This window comes from Oncorhynchus masou, chromosome 18 (assembly GCF_036934945.1).
Source record: "Oncorhynchus masou masou isolate Uvic2021 chromosome 18, UVic_Omas_1.1, whole genome shotgun sequence".
In the NCBI taxonomy this organism is placed as follows: Eukaryota; Metazoa; Chordata; class Actinopteri; order Salmoniformes; family Salmonidae; genus Oncorhynchus; species Oncorhynchus masou.
Window position 1 is genome coordinate 3,068,185 of NC_088229.1, and position 6,000 is coordinate 3,074,184.

Consider the following 6,000-nt stretch of genomic DNA (forward strand, 5'->3'; position numbering starts at 1 on the left):
AAGCCATCATCTCTATTCCACGTGTCAAAGCCATCATCTCTATTCCACGTGTCAAAGCCATCATCTATATTCCACGTGTCAAAGCCATCATCTATTCCACATGTCAAAGCCATCATCTATTCCACGTCAAACCATCATCTCTATTCCACGTGTCAAACCATCATACAGTTGAAGTTTACAAACACCTTAGCCAAATACATTTAAACTCAAGTTCACAATTATTGACATTTAATCCAAGTAAAAATTCCCTGTCTTAGGATCACCACTTTATTTTAAGAATGTGAAATGTCAGAATAATAGTAGAGAGAATTATTTATTTCAGCTTTTATTTCTTTCATCACATTCCCAGTGGGTCAAAAGTTTACTTACAGTCAATTAGTATTTGGTAGCATTGCCTTTAAATTGTTTCACTTGCTCACACATGCCTTGCTCACAAACTCTTTTCAGTTCTGCCCACACATTTTCTACAGGATTGAGGTCAGGGCTTTGTGATGGCCACTCCAATACATTGACTGTATTGTCCTTAAGCCATTTTGCCAAAACTTTGGAAGTATGCTTGGGGTTATTGTCCATTTGGAAGACCCATTTGCAACCAAGCTTTAACTTCCTGACTGAGGTCTTGAGATGTTGCTTCAATATATCCACAATAGTCTTTCCTCGTGATGCCATCTATTTTGTGAAGTGCACCAGTCCCTCCTGCAGCAAAGCACCCCCACAACATGATGCTGCCACCCCCATGCTTCACAGTTGGGATGGTGTTCTTCAGCTTGCAAGCCTCCCCTTTTTCCTCCAAATAGAAAGATGGTCATTATGGCCAAACAGTTCTGTGTTTGTTTTATCAGACCAGAGGACATTTCTCAAAAAGTACAATCTTTGTCCCCGTGTGCAGTTGCAAACCGTAGTTTGGCTTTTTAATGGCGGTTTTGAAGCAGTGGCTTCTTCCTTGCTGAGCGGCCTTTCAGGTTATGTCGATATAGGACTCGTTTTACTGTGGATATAGAAAATGTTGTACCCGGTTCCTCTAGCATCTTCACAAGGTCCTTTTCAGTTGGAAATTGCTCCCAAGGATGAACCAGATATGGAGGTCAACAATTTGTTTTTCTGAGGTCTTGGGAAAAATCAAAAGAAATGAGCCATGATGTCAAGCAAAGAGGCACTGAGTTTGAAGGTAGGTCTTGAAATACATCCACAGGTACACCTCCAATTGACTCAAATGATGTCAATTAGCCTATCAGAAGCTTCTAAAGCCATGACATCATTTTCTGGAATTTTCCAAGCTGTTTAAAGGCACAGTCAACTTAGTGTATGTAAACTTCTGACCCACTGGAATTGTGATACAGTGAATTAAGTGAAATAATCTGTCTACACAATTGTTGGATAAATGACTTGTGTCATGAACAAAGTAGATGTCCTAACCGACTTGCCAAAACTATAGTTTGTTGACAAGAAGTTGGAGTGGTTAAAAAACGAGTTTTAATGACTCCAACCTAAGTGTATGTACACTTCTGACTTGAACTGTTAATCTTCCACATCTAGATCTGTTGACAATGATGACACCAGAAAAAAATAGAAAATCACACCAAGGTAATGTGTGAGTTGGAGGCAGTTGTACAACAGATGGGTTGCTGTGTATCCAAACAAGGCTCAATGAATGCGGTCAATTTCATGTACAGCAGCTCTCTTTTAGTTGGCACATTCTTAGCTGTGAAATATATATAATTTACAGATACAAACGTTTAAATTAAAAAGTTATGCTCTCAACAACTGAAATGTATTTGGCTCGTCCCTCTTTGCACCAGGCATAGCTGTAACTCTCTACTACTACACATGGACAGGTGTTTAAAATAAAACACGGATGACATTCTCAAAAAGTTCCCTTTGAACCAGACGGACACTGTATAAATAGCTGTGTTGCGTGTACTACAGATCGCTGGCTTTAAAAAAAACACAGCAGGACTGCTGGCCTTTGATGCTAGTTATGTTATGTCAGTTGTAAAATGCAGCTTGACGTACATGGGGCGTGAGAAGCGTCTCTGCCTCGGAAACCACCTCGTCCGACCGACGGACGCGAAGAATGCGTAGAAAGTATGTTGTGAGCGGGATAGTAGCAAGTGCCGAGATAAGATTTCAAACTCCACTAAATATCTAGTTACGTCCAAAAAAAACATTCATTCGACGGCAAAACGCTTACTTACAATAGTTTTAGCAATTTAACTTCGTTTTGACATCAGCGGCCATGCTACAGTTAGCTAACATTAGCAATTTGCCAACGAACTCACAAGTTCAGAAAAGTCAACTTACCTCTCGTAGATTGACGGTGCGCCTGGTTTATCCAAAGCTTTTCAGAAATAAAACGCACTCAGCGACATGAACGTTGTCGTATTTACATCGGATGAATGACCGACCGTCCGTCGACCCCGCCCCCCAGAAACAGGGTCGCTTGGTGGGAGGGCTGCGGCGCGGTTCTCTGCCGGAGAGGAGCGTCTGTCGCCGGTAAGACAAGTGAACACTCAGGGTGAGCTGCGGTCGGGTTGGAACTGGAACACGTCGTAGAGGACAGGACGTAAAAAGTGAGCGTCGCTTCTTCAAAGGGAGTGAGATGGTGTCTCAAATAAGGGAAGTCATGAATTCTAGTAAGGCTTTTATCGGGTTTGTAAACTAAATTATTGAACACCAGTTTAAAATGTTACTACTCTGTCTGGGATACAGGCAAACTGTCAAAATCGGCATAGACAAGACACTGAGAAACTATAGACATGCATGATTAAAAAATGGTCAGACAAACCAAGCATGGTTTGTAGGCAAAATAAGACAAAAGTGAATCATCTTTCTAGAAGCTGAATAACTAGATGAATACAGGTTTGATTGTCTATCATTAGAAATGGACAGAAAAAAATCATTACATTTAAAAGAGGACCAACATGAGTTCAGTTCATTTGATCTTTTTAAATTGACCCATATACATGTGAGGTCCCTGGTTCGCGCCCGGGTATGGGCGAGGGGACGGTTTAAAATTATACTGTTACACATATACACATAAAATGCATAATGGGAAATGACAGCTGAGTTGATTAAAAACAAACTATTAACGAGACAATATTGCAATGTATGTTGTTTCAGTGGCGAACCATGAATATAGGACCTTGAATATAGGCCTTGAGGGACCAAAAATATTCAAATATGTTGTATCAAACTCAATTACCTAGAAAATAACAGAAAACACAGCGTCACGTAATGTGCCAAGATTTTATTTTCTGAAGTCTGACTGTTCAGGTTCTAGTGGAGGAGCAATACTTTTTGATGACATTATGAATGAATCAAAACAGCCCTGGCTGTGCTTCAGGCTGCCGCACGTGGAAACAGAACAGTCATGGACACAGCATGACATGGAAGCCGAACAACACCTCTATATCACCAATAGCGACAACAGTTGTGTCACAAAGGTGACAGGCTCGTGTTGCTGAAAGGACAGCGGCCGCAATACCTGTGCAACTCCATGGTCGATGAGGAAGAGCCAGATATGGTCAAAACACAGACAACGCGGATAGACAGGAGACAGCAGTCACAAACAGCATCAGATAATGTTACAGAATAAGCATCCCATTCACTCCAGTAGCCCACGTGAAATCATACCTATACAAAAGCACAACCATTTCATTTCCAAATGATATGAACACATCAGCTACTACTTCCCCATTAAAAATATATTTGATCACGTTCAGCACACTAACCGTTGATCTATGGTTTTTTTTAAATGATTAACAAATCAGCTATTATTTCTCATTAAAAATATACTGTATTTGATCTAAAGTTTAAATGCAATAATCTGTTTCAAAAGAAAACGCTAACAGCAAGCGAGTTTAAAAAGTGCCCTTATTTTTCGCTTTAAAAAAAAAGAAAACGGTCCCACCCACGCATGTCAAAAAGTTATTGGTTTCATTCATCAGTCAAAATTCTGCTCTAATAGACACTTTTCCAGTACTCAACACACACGCCAGATGCACAGATGCACGAGACTATTGGTGGCAGTAAGAAAAGTCTAACTAAATAAAATAAAAAGTCAAAACTAAATATATTTTTGGGGTTTCTCATACACTTACAATGATGTTTTGATTCATGCTTGGACAGTCGCTAAGATGATATTTGGTTGTGATCTTTAGAAAATGCCTATTTTGGATGCAGCAGTTGTAGCGAAAGCTAGCCAGGGAGCTATTTTACCGGCTGAAGTTGAACAGTTAAAAAAAAAAAAAGGAATAAATGCAGTTGACTTGAGACGATAAAAACATTAATGATTAACATCATTAATCCAATTATAATTTAAAAGTAGTGTGAAATGCACTCATAAGCAACATGTAAATCAAGGCTTAATTTGCTGCGTTCTATGAGAACTCACCCTTGTCCTGACACGGGGTCTACGGGGTTAAATGGCAGGGGCCTACTGTCCAGCTTCTGATGGCTTAGCCAATGGTTGATTGAGCTCGATAGATTTTACTACCCAGAGACCACCATAGAATATCCTGATTAGATTTTTTTTTCGCTCTTCGGTAATAACCCTTCCCTTTCAAACAAATTGAAGAGATGAAATCAGAAGACCACACAATTATTATATTGATGAAATGGAAATTAAAACGAAATTTCATTTTTTTTAAATACACATTTCTATAAATCCTTGGGCCTTCTCTGAAAGCATAGACCCCCCACTGATAGGTTTCGATATTCTATAGTTAATAGTGGGTAAGTAAACCATAATCATTTAGGTTAAGGGCACTTAAGGCACAAATGTGACAGGCTACAATCTTTAGGTTACATTATTTCAGATACATTGACTAATAATCTCAATTCAATATAATTTTACAACAAATTTACAAATAACTAAATAATTGGAAGAGAGGTGTGTAGGCAACCCTGTTCCTGGAGTGCAGCAGGTCCTGCAGGATTTTGTTCCATCAGACCAACTGAGCGAATTGACCAGTTCAGTGATTCGCCTAAATTCAACACACCTGGTCTTACAGGTCGGTTAAATAAGGGCCTTTGGCCCTCCAGGACCAAGGCTGGCTTTGGGGTGTATTCATGCCGTCGATTCTGTTGCACAACAGAACGTTTTGCAACTGTTTGGAATTCATTGGAAAAATTCAGGTAAGTCTCACCTCTTTTCATTCCTTAAAAAAAAAAAAAAAACATTTTGCAACATAATTGGCAGAATGAAAACACAGAGGTTAAGCTATATTACAGCTTCAAAGGTTAACATCTATACTCTACAAAAAAATAATTTAATAAATCAATCTATATTAAAATAAAGTAAAAGGTTATTACCTTTATCAATTGTCTACATACAGCACAGACTGTAATAAAATATTTATTGCTACATTCATCAATAGAAATCTTATAGTATCTTTCCGCTATTCAGAAATATATTGTCTCAAACTCTATAAAAAAACAAATATGTAATTTGTTGAAATTGTAATTCAGTAGAGCAGATGGTTCGAAAGAGGCCAGCCGCCTCTCCCACCAAGGGTCAGTCCCAAATGGCCCCCTATTCCCTCGGGGCCCTGTTCAAAAGTAGTGCACTACATAAGGGATAGGACCCTGGTCTAAAGTAGTGCACTACATAAGGGATAGGACCCTGGTCTAAAGTAGTGCACTACATAAGGGATAGGACCCTGGTCTAAAGTAGTGCACTACATAAGGGATAGGACCCTGGTCTAAAGTAGTGCACTACATAAGGGATAGGACCCTGGTCTAAAGTAGTGCACTACATAAGGGATAGGACCCTGGTCTAAAGTAGTGCACTACATAAGGGATAGGGCCCTGGTCTAAAGTAGTGCACTACATAAGGGATAGGGCCCTGGTCTATAGTAGTGCACTACATAGGGCCCTGGTCTATAGTAGTGCACTACATAGGGCCCTGGTCTATAGTAGTGCACTACATAGGGCCCTGGTCTATAGTAGTGCACTACTATAGGGCCCTGGTCTATAGTAGTGCACTACATAGGGAATAGG

General features: G+C 39.7%; 1 protein-coding gene across 1 annotated transcript in view; it reads right to left on the minus strand.

The window, feature by feature from the left end:
- The window catches only part of LOC135503844 (plexin-B3-like), a 302,325-nt gene extending 299,670 nt beyond the window's left edge, over window positions 1–2,655 (minus strand). The window contains exon 1 of the mRNA XM_064922002.1: window positions 2,302–2,655. The gene's annotated coding sequence lies outside the window, so the exon portion shown is untranslated. The remainder of the gene's footprint in view (window positions 1–2,301) is intronic.
- Between the last annotated feature and the right edge of the window lie 3,345 nt (window positions 2,656–6,000).